Below are 22357 nucleotides of genomic sequence, written 5' to 3'. Positions count from 1 at the left end.
GATGGCTTGAGACCAGGTTATTTGAAGGGCCCCCTACTCCCACAGGAACCTGACCGTGCATTTCATTCAACACCTGTGGCTCCATCTTTGAAGGTGCATTTGGTGAGGACACCAAAGGGAACCTTCTTTGTAATGCAAGAGATTCTGGAACTTCTTCCTGATAGATATTTGGTTGGCCCCCTCCCTCTTGAGTTTGAAACCAGTTGTTGGGAATCACAGCTGGGGAGAGCACTGTTGTGCTCAGGGTCTGCTTGAAGGTTTTCCACGGGCATCTGGTTGGCCACTGTGAGCACAGACTGCTGGAGAGCATGGATGTTGAGCCTGATGCAGTAGACTTTTCTGATGTTCTTAGTAGGGTTGCAAAGGATTAAAAAAAAAAGAAATCTGCACCTTTAGTATGTTTTAATCTCTTGTTGTGACAAAGTATCTTTAAACTGACCCAGCTTTATGCCTCATTCTAGCTGCTGTTTTAATTATTTAATTATTCCAGTTTTTATCTCATTGTTTTTATCGTATGTTTGTGTTGGGAGCTTTTTTGTGAATCAAAATGCAAGGTAGGCATTTTCTAAAATAATTAATTTTTCCTCCCAGGAGCACTGTGGTCACATGCACAGCGTTCTTCAAAGCCAGAACTGGATTTGGTGTTTAGAAGGGCTCATTTTTGAGCCTCTAGTTTTAACATTGGTAAAGAGCCTTTCTTAACCTGACATCACTATTTAGGCTCTCAGTGCATCTGCCCCTGGGGTTCTGCTTTAGGATAGACAGAGAATGTGTGTGCGCGCGCGTGTGCCCCATGTCCACTCTTGGACACAGTACTCAGACACTCTGCTTGAGGAAGCCTGAAAGTCTTATTCAGGAAATCAGCACAGTCTCAGCATTACCTCAGAGTACAGGATTAATCTATGACAGAGAAGGTACCTGGCTAAGAAGTAGCTGAGATGTCCCAGAACCTGACACACCTCTCCCACTCCACCTTTAAAGAACAGGGTGCGGCCATTCACCTATATGGTTCTTATCCCCATTGAGAACACTGTGCTCCCAAGCGTGTACTCCTGTGGGAATATGCATGGCTGAGTCTGTCTGCATTGGTGCAGACAGTGGCACCTCCTTGGCAAGAGGACCTGAGTCCAACCCTTGGCCTTTCCTTCTGTCTCTAATTCAGCTGGTCCTGCCAGCTCACTAGCTTCCTTTCCCTGGCTACCATGGAAACTTTGCTCTCAGAGGTTTGAGTGGAGACTGACTCAGGTGGCTCCTCCTCCCTCTTCTGTGCTGTCCAGCAACAGTGAGGTGGAACCCGCTCCCAAGTCACCACTTGAACTTTCCCGCTTCCAACCTCTGCCTTCTCCTCCTCTTCCTCCTCTGACAGATCTTACTATCCCCCGCTCTGTCCCAGTTGATGCCACAGGAACTAAGACAATAGATGTGGGGGTTAATTTGTGTTTTTATATTGTATTTTTATGTTGTGAACCGCCCTGAGATATATGGATAAAGGGCAGTATACAAATTTAATATAAACAAACAAACAAAAATGTGCAAATGGGTAACTGAGATATTGTAAATGGGTCATTGGCAACAGGTTTCTTGTGGGATTTTCACTGGAAAGGGTAAAGCAGGATTAAATCAGGGAAATAATGCCGGCTGGCATTTTCATGCTGACAACGCCATGCAGATGGTGCAAAAAAAATTGCATGCATGAGGAACACTGATCTCACCAGAACACCTATCTAGACAAACTGTACTTTCTGTGTATAAGACTATGTTTTTTTTTACTCTAAAATAATGTTTAAAATATGGGCTCGTCTTATACACAGATAGCATCTCCCCCCATTTTCTTAAATCGGAGTCCCCCAAAATAGGGGACGTCTTATACATGGGGGCGTCTTATAGACGGAAAAATACGGTACTCAGAAACTGAGTGTGCATGTTAGGGTACCAATTGGACAGTGCCTGTATGAACTCACAAATGATGTATCCCCATCCACTATATGGCTATGTAATACTGCACTAGTACAGTGGTTAACTACTTAATTTGTTCTGGAGGTCCATTCTTAACCTGAAACTGTTCTTAACCTGAAGACCACTTTAGCTAATGGGGCCTCCCGCTGCTGCCGCGCCGCCGGAGCACGATTTCTGTTCTCATCCTTAAGCAAAGTTCTTAACCTGAAGCACTATTTCTGGGTTAGCGGAACCTGAAGTGTATGTAACCTGAAGCATATGTAATCCGAGGTACCACTGTATCTCTGACTGGGAACTGCAGTGTGTGTTGTTTCAAAAATATCCATACTGAGGTTGGTTTTTTTTTAATAGCACACAAAACTACTCAAGTTCAGCTGAGCTTTGGAGCTGCCTTTCCAGAACCAGATTTGTTGTTGGTGATACGAAGTGACTGAAATGACCTGCTTGCACTCCATCCATCAAACACCTGGACAGGGAGCTTTCCACACAGTGATCAAAGCATGGCTTGCTGTGTTGATATATTGGCGAACCTATATGGGGCTGAGCACTGGGGAGTGATAGACAAAGAGGGTTTGCTGACTACAGACAGGCACATCTGTTTCAGGCTGACTTTCCAGATGAAGGCCGTCAATAATCAGAGCATACACGATCAGAACTGAAAAGGTTCAGATGATTTGTGCTCTTTGCTCAGTGTCTCTGCCACATGCAGTACTACCTAGTTTGGCAGGAGCCTCCTCTATAAATAAACATACACACACCTTTCTGTAAATGGCACACCCTTCTAATTTGCAAATCACCTGAAGGCTTCCTGCCAGCCCAGTCTCTTAAACAAAGCACAGGCACCTTTATAGTGCCATATGTCATGGCTTGTGACACTGTCAGAAATCAGAGCACTGCATCCTAGGCAAAGATAACAAAGACCAAGTTGGGGGGGGGGGACAGAGATGTGTAAGCAAAAAGACATATGTGATGAGGAAAAGAACAGAGCTGCCAACTTTTTAACTAGCTATGGTATCATCTAGATTTGCATATATCTTGGTATTTTCTTGCATTCTGAGTTGCCCTTAACAGTAGCAGCCAACTGGTTAAAAAGTTCACTGCATTTTCTGCCCTTCCCCCCACTGCAAAAGAGTTTGCAGAACTTCAAAGCACCAAATGCCCCGATATCACTTGTAATGTCAGGTGACTGACCACTGGGCAGCCCCGCCCACCAGTCAAATTTGGGCTGTGATGCAGATCTTGATAAGGTAAGTTGAGGGGAAATGTAGACCCAGAGCTCCATTCAGTGCCCCTGCTGGGCTGCTTGCCAGTAGACTGGGCCCACAGTTCCAGTGGACTGCTTTACCAAGGCCTCCCAAACTTATCCCTGGGCTTGATATAAAGGAGTATTTGCAGGCCGAAAAAATGAGGGAGCAGCAAGGAAGATGAATCCCCTTCAGGAGTTTTTCCTATTTCCTGTTGCCTCCAAGCTGCTTTCTTCTCCATAGGTTTCCAGATATTTATTTATAAGGGTACATTCACAGATTTAATCCAGTCAAGGTGATGCAGGGGGAGAAATTGAGAACAAATTGGGATGGAAAATCAGCCAGTGGGACACCAACATACCCGCCAACATGCTGAGTCCCAAAACTGGGATGTGTGTCTTCCCATCCATGTTCCTGCGTAAATCATGTGATCATGGAGTCCTACAAACAAGCTATTTTCAGGGCTGTGCTCTCACAGCACCCCAAAATGTGTGTTTTGGGGCATTGCGTGAGATCGTCGCCCTCCAAAAAGAGCGTTCTTCAAGGCAATATCTCAGTGTGAAATCACAGCATCCCAAATGGCTGCCATGCTCTTGCAGGAAAAAGCAGGATGTCCTGGTTTTTCCAGGACACTTTTGGGATATGCACCAATGTCATTCCTCCACTCAAAGAAACACACAGAAACACCTGTTGGGACTTTGTTGCATCGATTTGCATGTAATGTGTAGTTTGTCCTTGATCCTCATACAACAGGCTGCTACTACATTTTTATGCTGTTAACTGCCCTGTGATCTTTGAACTAAGGGTGGTATAGAAATTTAATATGTAAATTAAATTAATAAATACCACTGACAAAGTTCCAGGACTTAAGGCCCATCCATAGGGGCCTTCCATTAGGGATTATTCAGTTACTTTATAAAGTCTATTTATGCTGTGGTTACATGGTTATGAAGGCCATGAAATGATTTGCCAGTTGGAATTAGGCAGCAATTTGTATGAGAAACTGGCAGTGGTGTGAAAGGCAGCCATGGTTGATGGTTCCCTATGGGTACCAACGAGCTAGGGAAATTCAAGCATCTTTCAAGGCCATCTCTCAGTCAACCCTTGAGTGTGAGGTAAGTTTCATGTTCTTATTAATTTCATCAGAATATGATTGGTACTGGCTATCAGAGTGTTAGGCAACCAATCACGGGCCTTACCTCCTAGCAGAAATGGTGGGAAAATTGACAACTTTTCACCTTCTGTAAGGATAACAAACATTTGCTCTCGCCTGGATTCCCTGAGACAGTCCAGATGGAATTGTAGATGATGGAGGTTGTGTCCCTATGGAGGGTACCTCCTGCTTCATACAGTAAACTTTGGAATCTACCCATTAATATGCCTTAATTTAAAACAAATAAGCAGATAGCCAAATTTGGTTCACACAGGCTCTGTGTTTGTGCAGCATTTACAGTGTCAGGCTTCAGACAGCAGAAACTTCAGCCCTGGCCTTGGCTCAGCCTCCGCTCATATGAGGAATGTGAGACCTGATTGTGAAATCTGAGCTCAGCACTGAGAACTGCATTAGGTACCTTTCCTGTATCCTCTGTGAACACCCTTTTATATATATAACAAACAAAGCACATGTAAAACGATTCTTCACCGGCCCACATCCACACCCAGCTGACTACAGCATTTCCTAATTAGGTTATACTCAATCTTTATAATGGCCTGTTAGTAATAGATGTGGTACTAGAGGGTAATGATAATCTCCGCTGATATTATTCACTTCCCAGGAATGTAGGGCAGAAGCTGCTCTGCTGGCTTCAGCGGAGAACAATGGGAGAGAAGCGAACCAATAAAGCAGCTATGTCATCTTCTCTGGGCTGTGCAAATCCATGTTTGCTCTGTGATGTCTGACAAGCCGGAGGAGGAGGATAAAAATAATAACAATAATAGTTTGTAAAACCACCCTTCGCTGTGATGCCGCAAGAATTTGGGAAGCTCTTAAAAAAAGTTCACCGACTCAGGCAATGAAGATCTGGAATTGCCTGCTGTATTAAGAGAGTTGGAAGTCATGAATGGCTTCCTCTTACGTTTTTACAATGAAAGCAAAAATGAGCTAATATAAATAATTGTGGGCTAAACCCCAAGAATAATTTTATTCCAAATTAAAGACAGCAAAGAGCCCCATTATTCATTCCAGATACAGAGTGCTTTCAATTTACCCATGAAATCAGTTGATACTGAAAGTTCCTCTCGACACCTTGTAGAACTGGGGCCCCCAGCATATTAAAGATGAGTGCATTTTTAAAAATTGTGCTTTCAAAACTTAACCAAAGGAAAAGAGTCTGTTTACTGTTTGTAAAGTTCCCCTGTGAGCCATCCAATATAAGAGGGGCTTGTAATGTCGTTCGCAGTCCTAGCTTGTGTCTCAGTAAAAGGATCTGTTCCTTTATGCAGAGTTGGGGAAGGAATCAACAACCTGGCATCAAACATTCCTTGAAGATGTACAAAAATAGTACATCTTATGCACGGCCGGATTAAGACTTAAGAGGCCCTAAGCACTTAAAAGGTTTTGTTGCCCCCATATATCACATCTAATTCAAAATTTAAACACTAATAAAACATTAACATTACAGTGGTACCTTGAGTTACATACGCTTCAGGTTACATACGCTTCAGGTTACAGACTTTGCTAACCCAGAAATAGTACCTCGGGTTAAGAACTTTGCTTCAGGATAAGAACAGAAATCATGCTCTGGCGGAGCGGCAGCAGCAGGAGGCCCTATTAGCTAAAGTGGTGCTTCAGGTTAAGAACAGTTTCAGGTTAAGAACGGACCTCCGGAACAAATTAAGTACTTAACCCGAGGTACCACTGTATTAATAAAACATTAATAAAATTCTATTTTTTGAAATGAAACGAAACCTAGGCACAGTAAAATGGAAAACGATGTTTGTTTTTGCATACTTCCACTATATTAATATCTGAAACATTTCCTCCTACTTTTTCTAATTGCAAAGTACTTGATCAGATCCTCAAAACTAACCTTCTGTAGTTTCTGTGGTGCCCCACTTCCCTTGAAGCCCAAAGCATGTGCTTGTTTTGCTTAACGGTTAATCTAGCCCTGGTCTTATGACTTAGGCGGTCAGTCATTTTTGTGGAAGTGAGTATCAACTTGGAATGCTAGTTATAGGCAGAATCAAGCTGGGAATGTAGCATGATAGGCAAAGCACACCAAGGCTCCAATGAATAGTAATCAGATGCAGCGCATAGTTAAACAATGGCGCTTGCTCTCCCAGGAGACAGTAATAGCACTAACTTGGTTGACTTTAAAAGATCAGACAAATTCATGGAGGATAGGTCTACCAGTGCCTACTAGCCTGATGACTATGCTCTGTCTCCCTGGTTGTAGGCAGTATATGTCTGAATACCAGTTGCTAGAAACTGCAGGAATGGGGACTGCTCATGTGCTTGCGTCCTGCTTGCAGGCTTCCCACAGGCATTTCGCTGGCTACTATGAGACCATGATGCTGGACTAGATGGGTCATGGACCTGATCCAGCAGGCTCTTCTTATGTTCTTAATACTGCTGGCAAGAAGGGTAAGGAGAGACTATCTACTCCACAACACTGCTGATTAATCCACACCATTCAGAATCTACACTGTGCCATAAGTGCAGGAACCAAGATGTTAAAGGTGCCTCTAGGGCAAAAATGTAGCAATACACGTGCAGATACTATAGGTTACAGACAAAACAGAGGTAACCCACACCCTAAAATGAGGACCGCCCAATGTACCCTGGCAAAACAGTATTCCCAATTCCAAATACGATAATTGGATCTGCATGTAAAAGTAAAACAAATCTATTCAATTTCCTAAGAAAACTACTATTTGAGTTTGACCCACATCCTAGGGCTCATCCCCCACTTTTGTTCCACATTTTCTAGGCACAGGTCCACACTTTCCCAGTCGGTGTCAAAGTGCTTTTTAATTTTTTTGGTCCCATCACTTTCCCCAGGAAAACCCACTCTCTACTGCTGAATCAAAACAAATGGCAATTCAGGTTTTCCATGGATTGCCATTTGCTCCGATTCAACAGTAGAGAGTGGGTTTTCAGAAAAGTGCCAGGGCAAAGACCAAAGCTGTTGGAAATGGCCTGCAAAGCCCAGACCTGTGCCTAGAAATGTGGAGCAAGATAAGCGTGGATGAGCCCCCATAAACAGCCCAGTGTGCTTTGGCTTCCCCAGTATATGTATTTGCAGGAAAACACAACTGACCGTTGCTTTCACAGGAAGACAGTGTGCACATTTTTCTTTCATTGACATAGTCGCTAAGCAGAAAAATAAATACGGTAAATCTTGAGCTGGAATTGCTTAGTGATAAATGTCACTACAAGTTAATTCCTCATTTTGGACCAAAACAATTTGGAGTTTGGTAGTTGTTATGCATACAAGAGATTCTGGAAGCAGAGTGATTGTAAAAGCAGCGAGAGAAACAGCCTAGGTCTCTGAAATGCAGTTGATTCTTAGGGCATTCACATTCTCTGGAAATCATGATTACATTCCAGAAGGGAACTGCACGTATATAGCCAAGGATCACTTCTGCAACAGAACCATTTACTTTGAACAACATTTGCTTGAAGCTACTCCTCCAAACCATCCCACACCTATTTGCCCTGCAATGGAAAGCTGTTCAGGAAGCAGCATGTCAACTTGCACTATTATTTGCAAAGGGGCAATATAACACCGCAGCTGGGTAAAGTCCAAGAATTTAATGTGCCAGAATGTTTGTACAGTAACATATTTTTCATTTAAGTTGCTCTGAATGTGAAAAGAAAAGCCAGTTTCCTTTTGGGCAAGCTACAAATTTCCTCCTTCTTCCATCTCTGTGGAAACAAAAAGGAAGATAATATCACTGAAAACTAAAGTCTCAGGAGATCAATGGCAATATAATGAGATTCTAAAACTGGGTTTATAGTCTGCCAAGAAAATTTTCAAGCTGTGCTCTAGGTATTCAGTTTAATATCCCTCTGTGAGAGTTCCCCACTACCATAATCAGAACTAACCACATTTATTTGGACTCACATTTAATAATTTCAAAAATTAAAAGAATGTAGATGAAATCCAGATTAGAATTTTCTCATTTTGAAAAGCAGTGGAACATACTTCCCACTCAGATAAATGATAACAACTTTTACGTACAATCTACGTATGCCAGTGTTCAACACTGCTTGGTCAACAATTAATAATATTTCCCCCCCAGTTAGCTTCTAAGCCATATCCCAATGCAATTTCCTTTAGGAAACTCAGGTGTTCTCATGCTCAGGGTTGCTATAACTGAGGATGATAAAGAATTTTTCACCAGGTCAAATCTGGATGGAACCCTGGTGAATTTTCGTCTTCCCCCTACAGTGCCCAGTTTGACTTGTTTCACAAGCAGAGCTTAGATTTCCAGGTGCCAGCTAAAAAAATTATGAGTCAATATCACTCTTGGTCTTGAGTCATGTGCAAGTTATCTGATCACTAAACTGCCTTCCTCTTGCTCTTTGCTTGCTTGGTCTGGGCTGTGTAGAGTAGACTGAATGATGGGCAGATGACCCAAAGAAGGTAGAAACAGATACCAAAAGAGAGGTGAGCCTCAAATGTGCTATGAAACCTTTTACTAGAGAAGAACTTTGCTAGGCCTGATGACAAATTATGACCACAATGTGTAACTCTTTATTAGAGGCAGTAGTCATTTCCTATCTCCTGCATGGGCTGTTTCACAGCATGTTTTCAGATTCATCTCTCCTTTTGTGGGATCTGGCTAGATCGCCCAACCTTTTGGCAGAAATTTAGAGCAGAGAGCTTTTGAGGATCTGCCAAGACCAAACAATCAACTCCATCTTATGAGAATGATGCCTACAACCCCTTTTATCAGATGTGGCCCCAGTAATCACTGCTTTGTTACCTTATAAGGCTGGGCAACTGCAATATGCTTTACAGGGCATGCCCTCTACAATGCAAACTTAAACTGGCTACAAAACCTATTTAATTTTCACGGAACTTTAAGAACGCCAATTCTCTTATGGGGCTGCAAGAGTGGTAATTAGAAGCACTGATGAGCTGAAGACCATCATTATTCTTAATGTAATGAGGAGCATTTTTCAAGTACTATAATATGCAGAAATGGCTTTTTAAAATAAATGGTAGTAGGTTTTATTGGAACCACAAACATTTCAAAGTGTGTGTCTCAAGTTTCCATGTATTATATCTCCACAGTAATGTCTGCTCTGGAAGTTGCACAGCAAAGTTGGCAAGCGTATAGTCTGAAGCTTGCATATTTCCCCTGTTAAAATACATAAACTGGAAGTGTGAGGCACTCATGCATCTGCTTGCTGGTATTTCTGGTAAAGCACAGTGTGTCAATAAAATTATTTGCATACAACTTAAGTTCTCTGATTTCCCTAGCTGGAAACGAAGGAATTTGTATTATAGAGATGAATTGTTCTTTGATTATTTGCAAGCTCAAGGTGGCACCAAGTACAGCATACTGTCTTTAGAAGAGGGAAAGTACCTGAAAAAAGATAACATTCATGCCTCTTTATCTGCAATACCATACTTTTACCCTCCGGGCACAATTTAAGGTTCTTTTCCTTTAACCTCTAACATCATTAGTGACTGAAACTCAACATTCACTAACTGACTCCTCCCTTACATCATATCAATATGAATTCAGGAACCTATTTCCTTAAAGTTTTATCAGCTGTGCAGCAGCTGAAAACAACTAGATCATGTAGAGAGGAATTCTTGGTGGCTGCTCCAGGAAGATCAAAGCCCAGTATGTCTTTTGGGGGCGTTGTTAATCTTTCCCTTTTAGAAGGAAAGATTTTTACAGGCTGTGGTTAAGCTGTTAGATGGCCGGGCATTTTGGCACCTAATATGTATTACATGTTTGAACTGATTTTAGAAGACCATAATTTATTTTCCAGTGTATTTTATATTAACGGGACATGTTATACTGTTGTTTTTTATAATCTGTATTTTTTGGGTTGGATATATATCAATACATATATATAAATAAAAATGTGTATGTTTAGGGAAGGGTCATAGCTCTGTGATATAACATCTGCTTTGAATGCAGAAGGTCCCAGGTTCAATACCCAACATCTCCAAGTAGTGCTGAGAAAGAGTCTTTCATAGAATTGTAGAGTTGGAAGGGACCCCAAGGGTCATCTAGTCCAACCCCCTGCAATGCAGGAATCTCAGCTAAAGCATCCATGACAGATGGCCATCCAACCTCTGCTTAAAAACCTCCAAGGAAGGAGAGTCCACAACTTCCCAAGGGAGACCATTCCGCTGACAAACAGGTCTTACTGTCAGAACGTTTTTCCATATGTTTAGTTGGAATCTCTTTATTGTAACTTGTAGCCATTGGTTCGAGTCTACCCTCCAGAACAAGAGAAAACAAGCTTGCTCTATCTTCAATGTGACAGCCCTTGAGATATTTGAAGATGGCTATCATATCTCCCCAGAAACCCTGGAAAGCCACTGCCAGTCAGTGTAGACAATGCTAAGCTAGATCAACCGATTTGGAATAAGGCATCTTCCTATTTAAAACCTGTTTTTACGTCTGTAAGGTGTATATGTGCATGTGTGCTTCTGCTTAAGGTTTGCACTTGGCATACATACATTCTGTGAAAATATTTATCAAAAATGCGTTGGTCTAAGTAAGGTCTGTAACATATTTCATATTTGCAATCCATTTACATTTGATACTAGGCTATCATCAGTGCCAAATGTAACATATTTTGAAAAGCGAGCCTTTAATAAAACTGTCAAAAGTGTACTGTTAAGTCCAAGTGACTGCCAACAGAAACTTCTGAAAGGATGTCATTGGAAGGAAAGAAACAATGCTGGGTTTAGAAGTATCCATGGTACTTGTAAAAGTTTCTAACATTATTTATGGATTTCCTATCCACTGACCAGCTAGATTTCCAACAACTGTTCTTGTTGTTCTTTAACGTTCAGTTAAAACCATTGTTACTCCCCTTAAATTGACAGGCCATTTCATTTGTTTGGCATTTGAAGGCGGGGGGAGGCTTGGACATATATCTGAAATATATCCATAGAGACAAGAATGTTTATAGAATCGCATGTGTCAAAACCTTGATTCAGCATTAACTACATTACTCTTGTGAATGCCTTTTCATAAAGCGTGCCTCCAATAAACACAGAGAATGTGTTTTAAAATTCCCCATCAGTACTGTTTCCCTGCTATATCTTTTGTTGAGCTACGTTTGCCCACAATACAAGCCAAAAACATACTAGAAAGCAGCAGTTAGACCAGGGGTAGGCAACCTAAGGTCCGTGGGCCGGATGCGGCCCAACTGCCTTCTCAAACTGGCCCACAGACGGTCTGGGAATCAGCATGGTTTTTACATGAGTAGAATGTGTCCTTTATTTAAAATGCATCTCTGGGTTTTTGTGGGGCTTGCCTGGTGTTTTTACATGTGTAGAATGTGTGCTTTTATTTAGAATGTATCTCTGGGTAATTTGTGGGGTATAGGAATTCGTTCATTCCCCCCTCCCCAATATAGTCTGGCCCACCACATGGTCTGAGGGATGGTGGACCGGCCCACAGCTGGGAAAGGTTGCTGACCCCTGAGTTAGACCTTTGTTAAAGAGACCTACTTGAGAGAACCATTGTCATTTCTAAACTGCTGTTCCTGAGCAAGATTCCTGAGCCCATTGCATGAAAATTGTGTAAGGGCACAATCAGGGCCAGCTGCAGGTTTGAGAAGGCTCTTGGTGGGCCCTGGAAGCCTTACCTGGTGACAGCAGGTGGGCAGCACGGAAAGCAATACCAGGTTCCTGGGTCTAAACACCATTTTGATTTCCTATAATGCCCTCCCCCCCAGTAGTGTCCTTTTGGGGCACTGTGGGAAATTAAAATGGTGGTTTGACTCAGCTGTCCAGCTCCACTGAGAGTTCCAGACACAGAAAACATTTTTAAGAGGACTCAGGGCAATAATAGGCCCTGCCAGCTGCCCAAGAAGGCTGGATGCTGATTTCAGCTCTGGGCAGTGGCATTGTGTGGGTGGCCAGCGCCCAAAACAAGGCAAGTATCCTTGGCACTGCCCACCAATAGTTGGAATGAAGGGGCAACAGCTTGACCTACTCATGTGGCAGCCCCCGTGAGTGGACAGCCCGGCAGAGAGTGGGACAGAGAATTGGTCGGGAACAGGTATCTTTCTAAAGCCCTACAGAGGGTGTCCTAGCAACTGGCCATCAAATCCACTCCTCAGTTCACCCACATAAACATTGGGAGATTTTCTCTGCGAGGAGGAAGGAACACTATTTTTATTTATTATTACTTCTTCCTTCCTTCCTTCCTTCCTTCCTTCCTTCCTTCCTTCCTTTCTTTGAAAATATGCTCCCCTAAGAATTTTGTGTACAGGGCAACCACCCCGTGGCCCTGCCCATGCTATGCCACTGGCTCTGGTTATGAAACCGGAAGGAAGGAAGGAAGGAAGGAAGGAAGGAAGGAAGGAAGGAAGGAAGATAAAAGGTAAAGGGACCCCTGACCGTTAGGTCCAGTTGCAGATGACTCTGGGGTTGCAGCGCTCATCTCGCTTTATTGGCCAAGGGAGCTGGCGTACAGCTTCCGGGTCATGTGGCCAGCATGACAAAGCCGCTTCTAACGAACCAGAGCAGCGCATGGAAACGCTGTTTACCTCCCGCTGGAGCAGTACCTATTTATCTACTTGCACTTTGATGTGCTTTCAAACTGCTAGGTTGGCAAGAGCGGGGACTGAACAACGGGAGCTCACCGCGTCTCAGGGATTCAAACCACCGCACTTCTGATCGGCAAGCCCTAGGCTCTGTGGGTTTAACAGAGCAAATAACACTGAAGGGCAGCACAAGTCTGTTCGAGGATTTGCCATGAGTTCACTGAGTGGACAGCCGGAGCTTTCTCAAGTGCTTGATCTGTATATAGAGGCAGCAAAGAGACAAAAAACCAAACCCCATTCGCACTTAAAATATCACAGTGTATAAGCATTTCTCGCCGCCCCCTTATATTGGAGATTGTGTAGGTGGAAATTGTAATTCATGAAGTAGCCTTCTCCTTCCTTCCTTCCTTCCTTCCTTCCTTCCTTCCTTTTTTTGCAACATCTGGTAATAGCACCCAGTAAAAGCAAAGTTGATAAATAAATAATGATGGCTGGGGTCATGCCATTATTTATTTATTCATTTTTGGTTATTTTTATACTGTCGGTGCAAAGGCTCAAGGTGCTTCACACACACAAATACAAATGGAGAAACAGGGCGGTAGCAAGATGCTTAAAGCTAAGTCTCCTGTATGACTGTGATTCCTGTTTGATTGTCAGGAGTCAGCTAGAAGGAATCCTTAAATTGTCGTGGGATAATGTGTCAGGACAAGCAGGTTTACTAAACTTTCCCTCCCTCTAATCCATTTTAATTTGCAATTTGCATCACTGCAGAAGAAGAGACTTCTGCAGAACAGGAAGTGGTATGTCCGTTTCCCCAGCCACTCTGGGCGGCTTACAGCACATGAAAAATGTAGAACATCAGACATTAACCTCACATCTCTTGGTCATTTTAAGAGGGCACCAATAACAAAATCTCATGCTTCTTGTGTGAAGCAGTAAGCACAATTACATGTCACCCATCAAGCAATTTCAAATACTATACTTCATTACATATTACCTGTTGGTATATAGACCTCTCAACAGCTTAAGGGATTGCCTTGTGCAATTTATATTTGCCCTTTTTATAGTATGACTGGATAAGCACTTTATAGGAATATTGTCTATTGTACTTTGTTCTCATTGTTACCTGATTTTTAACTGATTTTAGATGTATTTTTTGGTACTGCAAGACACTTCGAAACGTTTTGGTAAAAAGTGGTTAATAAATGCAATAAATAATAGCAATAATATCTGCTTGATGTTTACGTTCAGGTCAGAGTAGCACTATTAAAAGGGTGTCACATATGTTCACCTTGAGAACAAGACAGAGGGCATTTATTGTGTCTATGTCTAAGTTTTGGCCAAATACTGTTAAGCAAGTACAACTAGAACGTTGTTCAGATGCCTGCTTAGGATGCCTCAGTTTGTACAGAGCTTTTCTGTGCTATAGCACAACTATTGTTTATTGTGTATTATTGTCAAGATGCTAAATATTTTTTGCTGTTTTATGAGTGTACTGTATTGTTCTAGACACTTTGCTTATTGTGTGGCATATAAGCCTAGGAGCAAGCCTAGGAGCAAGGTGTGCCCCCCACATGTTGCTGAACTCTATCATTCCGGGTCATGGGCCATGCTTGCTGGGGCTGATGGGAATTGTAGTTCGTCAACATCTGGCTATAGTTGTTCAATGCTATCAAATAGCAAATGGCAGAATGGATGGGCTTATGAAACCTAAGAAATCCACTGATTCAGATCTTATCAGATGTGCAGAAAATCCAGAAGACAGATTTCACTTAACCTGCGCAACATGTAGGCCCTACAAGATGGGCGACCAACTGTCATGGAACCTTTAGTTGAGGTTCCAGCGTTGCAAGGGATTTTACTAGATGACCCTCAGGGGGTCTCCTTCCAACTCTACAATTCTATGATTCTGATACCCTTCTTAGCAAGGCCACAACTACTCATTCCTAGAGGTAGGTGGCAGGTTTTGCCCTCACTGTCGCATTGCCCACAAGTGCTTGGATTTACCATTCGCCAGGAACGAATGACGTCGCTAGCCCACAGCTGCGTGGCCAATGACACCATCCCATTTGCCCACGGAGGCATTGGCGCGCTGCGCCCCTTGCCCCTGACACACACGCAGGACCTCCCGTCGCCCCTCAGAGGCGGCGGCTGCTTTGTGCATGGGGGGGGGGGAGCCCTGAAAAGAGGCTCAACCTGCTCAGGCAAGCCTCTGAGCGGGAAGTCTTCCGGGTCCCTTCGGGCTGGCGGTGCCAAAGCTGCTGCTGACGGGGCTGGAAGAGCCACTCACCGTCGCCCGCTTGCTGCTGGCTGCCTCCCTTTCGTCCTCGCCTGGCTGGCGTTGTGCTGGAAGAGGCAGCATTTTCCCGTCAGGGGGCGACGTGAGGAGGAGGAGGCGGCGGCAGCACGGAGGGGCGGGTGCTATGGGTGACAGGCGGTCACAGGTGCCGCGGCCGCCTCTTGAGTCGGATGAGAGGCGCCTCCGCGCCCCAACCAGCTGCCGCCGCTGCTCCCCTCCCTCCACCCTGCGCGCTGCTGCTGCTGCTTCAGCCGCCAGCCAAGGGCAGCTCTTCCGAGGCGGCGCGTGCAGGGACGGCAGCACGAGCCGAGCAGCTGCGCGCGAGGGAGCCGGGGAGAGAGACTCGCGCCTGGCAGAAACCAGTAAGTTGCTGCTCCTGCGAGCCGCTGTTTGCAACACGAGCAAGGGAACGGCTGGCGCTGCAGCCGCGGCGATCTGCTTACTTATTGTTTTATTTTGCATCTCCTCGCCCCGTGAAATCGCGGGGAGGGCAGGAGCGGCGCGTTGCATGCGGGCTTGGATCGGCCCGGGCTGGAGTCGCGGAAGGGGCTGTCGCGAGGCCACGGCGACGACGACCGGCTGCTCTCGGCTTCGACACACGCGCAGCCCCCCGCTGCGTTTGGTCTTTTCTTTTTGGCTCAGGCAACGGGGAGTGAGGATTGCGCGGGGAGCCGCCAAGCGCTGTAGGATGGCTCCTGCTTTGTGTGTGATGTCAGTGAAGAGCGGAGTCGGAGATATAACGGGAGGGTTTTGCGAATGGTGGGGAGAGGTAAAGGGGGGGAGGGCTGTTAAGGTGACACAAGAGCCACTGGCAGGGCAGGCTCTGAAGCGCGTGTAGCGGCTGCAACGCAGAGAACAGGCGCAGTCCAGCCTGGATAGCCTCGCAGAATGGACACCCCCGTATCGCAATGCAAATAGGGGGCCCTCTAGGGAGAGATTGTGCGCGATCTGCACATAATTTTAATGCGGCGTTTTTGAGAATGAGGGGAAGAGATCTGGGGTTGTGTATCTGTGTCTTTTGTGTGTTAACGGGCAGGAAATCTCCCAAGCCACCTTCTTACAAATTCTGTCCTGTGTAGAAATTGTCTGTAATTTCCAGGCGGAGCTTTACAGTGAATTGTGCCTGCTGTCGGTGAGCAGAATCGGTGCATAACCAGATATGAAATTCTAAAGCTGATTTACTGATACCCACACACTGCATGATTATTTATTACACTTCTCATACCACTCTTCCTCTAAAGAGCCCAGGAAGATGTACATGGTTCTCTTGTCCCTCTCCTTTTATCCTCACAACAATCCTGCAAGGTAGTTTAGGCTGAAGGATGGTGGTGCACTGTCAAAGGGTACTTATGTATTACAGTGTACTTATGTATTACAGTATTTCAGGGCTTGGTATGGATTTGAACCTAGTTCTTGCTAGTCCTCAGCTGACATTCTAACCACCACTATGCCAGTTTTGCTTTTCTGATTATTATTTTTTAATGTTGTGACAGTTCACATCATCAAGCTTGATACCAGGTACATTGACCAGTAGCTGCCCTGTTTTGTAAGCTTTTACATTCATCGAATGAATAAAAATCAATGTGCAGATCCCTCTTTAGCAAAAGCCAGGCGGGCAGGCATGCAACCCATTTTCATGCACCAATGTTGTCATTCATTAGCGTACACGTTAGAGGAGGAGCTCAAACAGGGACCTGGCTTCTTTCATGGTAGTAAAACTAATGTGTATGCTGGTTGTTTCTTTTTCAATTATTTTAAAACCCTGCGGATTTTGTTTTCTCTGAACCGTATCCAAATGTAAATTGCAAGTCTTTGCTTCAGGAGTCCGTTGTATTTTCTTTTCTTTCTTTTTTATAAAAAAATCAATATTTTCAATTGTGCACTTTTGGACGAACCAATTTAAAATAAAAGGTTGCTCTCTTACTGAATTACTGCATAGTCAAGCAGCTGTGACCTTAATTGCCTTAAAGGAGATACAGAACAGAAAACCTGGAGTGAGTGCACAAATCCTGGAAGATAGGCTAGAAGTAGCCCTTACACATGCGCAACTACCATATTTCTGTTAAATCAGCTGACATTTATTTTTCCAGCCATGCTGTGGAGGTGGACATTAATTTGAGAGGACATGTTAAATGGAAAGGGGTGTTACCTTAACTCTGCTGTGCTTGCTCTGCCCTTTTCATAGAATCCTTAATTAGGTCTTTGCTTCCCTGTTTGCTGTTCTGTCAGCTGTAGTTTATGGGCGTTTTTGCATCTGAAGCTTAAATCAGGTTGTGCTTAAATTGGCCTCTAATATTAATGTAAAACATTAGCTATAATGTACACTTGATTTACCTTCCTTAATGTAGGACGGAATAACAGCATTTGTATGTGGTATACAAATAGTACTGAAGGACTCATAAAACTTAAGTAGTGCCTTTCTGGATCAGAGCAGAAGCACTGTATTCAGTCTTCAACAGCAGCCAGCCAGATGTTCCTGGGAATCTCACCAAGAGGGCAAGATGGTCTCTACTGTTTGATCCCAGTTTCTGTTTGGCTGTTGGGTATAATAGCCATTGATAGACATCTCCCCCCATGGATTTGTGGGCTCCTTTAGAAATATTAGCATGCTAAATTGGGATGCGGGTGGCCCTGTGGTCTAAACCACAGAGCCTAGGGCTTGCCGATGAGAAGGTCGGCAGTTCAAATCCCCGCGATGGGGTGAGCTCCCGTTGGTCGGTCCCTGCTCCTGCACACCTAGCAGTTTGAAAGCATGTCAAAGTGCAAGTAGATAAATAGGTACCACTCTGGCGGGAAGGTAAACGGCGTTTCCGTGTGCTTCTCTGGTTTGCCAGAAGCAACTTAGTCATGCTGGCCACATGACCCGGAAGCTGTACACCGGCTCCCTCGGCCAGTAAAGCGAGATGAGCGCCGCAACCCCAGAGTCATCCGCAACTGGACCTAACAGTCAGGGGTCCCTTTACCTTTAGAAATATTAAGCTGGTGGCCACCATAGCATCACTCTAGCTTGTTTGTTTGCTGGATTTAGAGCCCAGCCAATCCCAAGGACTCAAGCGTCAATAATTATATTAATGTAATTTATTCATCCATATCCCTGTCCACCCAAACCCAATTTGAATAAAGCTTTCAATCTTACACCACTTCAGCTCAGAGTTTGGTGAGCTTCACAATCTCAAAGTTGTGTGGCATGCCTTAGTGTGACTCTTGTAGGCCCAGTTTGGCACTTTGTATTTTAGAGAGAGTTCCTGATTGGTCTTGGAGGACAGGGTAGGACCTAACACTGCAGATAGTTTCCTAGGTTTGTGGGGCCCTGACCACTTAGTGAATCCTGTAAGTTAACTATGGGTTGCGGCGGAGTACTTATTTCCCTTTATTAGTCCTTTTTAGTGTCACATGTGAAAATTGTGATTTCCCTTAAAACTAGGTTTAGCCTCATTCTCTCCACAAATATATAGCTCCTTTTAGATGCAGTGTGCTTTACTATGTTAATTACAGTTGGGATACAGCTAGTAAGTTGTCAGGGTGTCATCTTGTCAGAGTGTGTGTTAATTTCATTCATTCCATTCCCTTTGGCAGTTTTCCTACATTCACTCTCTATTCTTCACACTCTACTAGTAGGGCTTCCATTTATAGAGAGATGGCAAATATATCTGGTGCAATCAGGGAGTGGCATTCAGTTAGACTCAGCTAGAAATGGGCTTTTAAAGGAATACTTGGGCAGGAAGTGTGTAAAAACTGGAGTCATTTGTTGTACCCATTTGTCCAAAATTCATAATTGTCCACTGTACAAGGAAACAGGATATTGTTCACAGAGAACAATAAGAAGCTTTAAGAAGTCTCTTAGTTTCTTGCTGCTTCAGCAGGGAAGGCTATCATTGTCTGTGTGACTTTCACTGATTATTGTCTAGTACTCTAAATTGATGCCATTTGGATTACTTGTTCTCACCAACTCCCAGTCTTTTTTACGCTTTGATCCTAAACAACATTTGCTTGGAATAGAGGTCATCAGCCCCTCACAAGATGCTGTGTGTAGTATTCTCATGTTGCAATTTTGAATACAGCACACCGCTGTTAGAAAACCAGGAGGTTCATACAATTTGCAGTTATTGAGACATGTTGCAATAATAACCACAAGCTGCCTTCCTGCATACCTTTCTGCAAGTGTAACATATAAAAAGCAGGAGAGGAGTAGCAGTTGTAAAGCTAGGAATGTATGGCAAATGCTCTGTGTGAAGCCAGAAGAACTGGAGCATATCTCTACACTACAAGCTTATAGATGTCTTAAGTATCGTTACTTCCCCCAAAGAATCTTGGCAACTGTAGCTCAGTGTGTGTGCCGGGAAGTACAGGAAGGAGGTTCCCACACAGTACTACAATTCCCAGAGCTTTCTCGAGACTGTAGTGCACATATGGCCAGCATTATTAATTGAACAACCTCTTCGATCAGCAAACTTCATCATATTTCTGCTCCCTCCAGGAAGCTGGATTCTTTGAAATACGTCAAGCAATGTACAGGTGGTCCAAAACTCACACACTACGGCAACCTTCACCAGCCTGTGCCCTCCTGATGTTTTGGACTTTGGCTAGGGCTGGTGGGAGTTGTAGGCCAGAACATCTGGAGAGCGCCCAATTGGTGAAGGCGGCACTACACAAATCATCTTATGCTATGCAAAAGTGGAGGTAGAACCACCCTGCTCTGCCCTACTTTCATAGTAATCCCACTCCTACTAGGAATCTTGGGATGAGCCCAGAACCTCCATAAAGGAAGGTCAAGATCATAAAGCTGAGGTCAAGTGGGGCACGGATTGAATTTTATGCGCTTTTTGGAACAAGGAGGAAAGTTTGCACTCAGCCTGGGAGACAGCCTTTTTATTTAACAACTCATCTGCTAGCCAGAGGCCACCAGGAATTCTGCACAAGCTCTGAATGAGCTGGCAAGACATGGTACTCCATTTTCCTCCTCCGGGTTGCTTGGTTGAGCAAGGAAGGAAAGTGAACCCCTCAGTGCAGTCCCTTCTCTGCCAGCTCACTTGGGAGAATACACCTTTTGCTTTCTTTCTGTTTGACTAGCCTGTTAAGAAGCCATTGACCTGGATTTTCATGCTGGATGTGGAGGAAAGGGATCCATGGAAATCCAGGATGCTAGCAAGCTCTTAGCAGGCAGGCTAGTAAAATATATTACAGGCAAATAACTTTTGTGGACTCTTACACCAGATCCTGCATGCTAGTATTGTAGATCAGATCACAAGATCATGTTTGCAACACTCGTGATGAGAAAGCCAGACAACTGGGTCAAAAATGCCCTTTTTTGCCACTGGGTAAAGTGGATTAGTTTCAGGGATGAAAATGTTTTCTTCATTCTAGTTATGCTGTATATTCAGTGCTAGGGGGAAGGTGACTCCTTCCATGACTCTTCATCATTTTCATATGACAGGGTCTATTACAACAGGAGATGAAAGGCAAAGGAGTTTACAGTCATTTTAAAGCTTGGGAGGTACTATCAATTATAGCAGTAGGCAAAGCAATTAACATGAATTTAAAAACATTAACTTGTAGGTAAGCCCTGCTCATCTAAATGGAACATCCTTTTAAAATAAGTGTAGTTGGGATGACAGCCTTAGATGATTTTACGGTCAATTTCTTTTCTTGTTCCAAGTGTATCTACTTGAGTTTTGTTTAACAATCCTTGTCCTAAATTAGGATAGCAGATTCTTGAAGTAGGGATAACTATTGGGTTGTGCATTTAAAACCTCTTGCTCAGGGCTGGTGCAGATGCGATACTGGCTCTCTCTCAACCAGCCAGCTGGAAAATTAGGATTTCATTGCCCTTTCCCCCTTTAGCTTCTTCCTCATATGGACCAAATCCTTCATCCTGCCTAAATCACAGCTAAAGGGCACAGCAAGAGTGCCCCTGTTAACCATGGTTGAAGCTAACCAGGTTCCCTCTTGAGCAGGGTTTGTTAACCAGCTACAAAGCCAGATTTTAAATCCTGGTGAAGCAGGATGCCTAACTTGCATTAAATGTGTTTCATGTCAGTGCTCTTATAGCCATTTATTGTAGTTATGGCAGGGGAGAGGAATTTTCCCAGTGAGGAAACACCACTCCTCCATCTGTCCTCTAAAGTGGTCTAGGTGGGGGCACATTTGTGATGGAGCCAGGGCAAAAAGGCCTCTTATTGCGCACCAGCAGACACATTCAAGTGCTTAGGAGGAGTGGGTGGGAATGTAAAAGGCCGCCCCACCCATTCGCTCCCTCCTCCTGGTCTTAGAACTAGTGCCCCGCCTGCCTTCCCCATTTACAGACTGGGATTAGCTGATTGTTGTGATGGGGGTGAGTAGGGATTTTTTGATCAGCTGTGATTGATTGCCAGTCACTACTTTTTTTTTTGCCTACTCCATACTGTAGAAGAACATGGTTGGAGCACTTAGAGGTGGGAGCTGAATAAATAGCTTCATTGGTTTGGTCACTTGTCAAGCGCATGTGAGAAAGGGAAGAGGCTGGCACAAAGAGCACCCTGAGGCGCTTTTTGGGTGTATAGTTATTCCAAAGACTATCACTTTTCAGGTTGTGTGATTCATGGGGCAGGTTATAGATTAGTTTTGAGGATAACCTATTTGGAGTTGTGGGGTCTAAGGGGGTGTGAGCCAGGAAACCCTCCTTCTTCAGCTGAAGGAGTCGAGTGCAGTGGAGACGCAATATTAAGGCCAACTTTTTTCCCTGCAGCACAGGCTCACCCAATCGTAATATTCCTACCAGACTGATAAATAATATGGAATATTTCCCACGAATTGGCTTCCATCCCCTCTGAGTATCATAAGTTTACAACTTGTCATTAATAAAGTGGTATGTGTTTGAACTCACACCTTGCGTCTTGCCTGTTTATTTCTGGTATCCTCACACAATGTACAATTTAGTGGCCCTGTTTAATCATGTTTAAGAGACAGGCAGCATTTCACCTGCTCTGGTAACAACAAACAAACAAACAAACAAACAAACAAACAAACAAACAAACAAGTTATTCAAAAAGAACAGTACAGAAGATGAAGTGATGATATACCCCAGCTAAACAACGGAAATGGAGTGGATATAATAAGTTTTAATCTGATGCCTCCATCATGGCCTACTGTAGGTAGATAATTATTGTTTCCCTAATATTATTTCCA

The 22357-nt window shown here is 43.9% G+C and overlaps 1 protein-coding gene and 1 long non-coding RNA gene across 3 annotated transcripts in view; one reads left to right on the top strand and one right to left on the bottom strand.

Annotated features, from left to right (window-relative positions):
* Positions 1–22357, top strand: part of CDC42EP3 (CDC42 effector protein 3) — a 61518-nt gene that overhangs the window by 14568 nt on the left and 24593 nt on the right. Inside the window, exon 1 of one of the 2 annotated variants that reach the window (XM_028724263.2) lies at positions 15423–15555. The exons of the other annotated variant lie outside the window; for it this stretch is intronic. The gene's annotated coding sequence lies outside the window, so the exon portion shown is untranslated. Of the gene's footprint in view, positions 1–15422; positions 15556–22357 lie in introns of those variants that run through there. 2 annotated transcript variants of the gene reach the window in all.
* On the bottom strand, positions 7939–15286 carry LOC114594497 (uncharacterized). The gene is made up of 3 exons (XR_003705998.2): positions 15185–15286; positions 12994–13150; positions 7939–8067 (listed from the first exon to the last, which is right to left on the bottom strand). It is a non-coding gene; the product is annotated as an uncharacterized LOC114594497 (long non-coding RNA).

Source organism: Podarcis muralis, chromosome 3 (genome assembly GCF_964188315.1).
Source record: "Podarcis muralis chromosome 3, rPodMur119.hap1.1, whole genome shotgun sequence".
In the NCBI taxonomy this organism is placed as follows: Eukaryota; Metazoa; Chordata; class Lepidosauria; order Squamata; family Lacertidae; genus Podarcis; species Podarcis muralis.
Note: the sequence above shows the minus strand (reverse complement) of the source record. Positions and strands in the feature narration are given on the sequence as shown.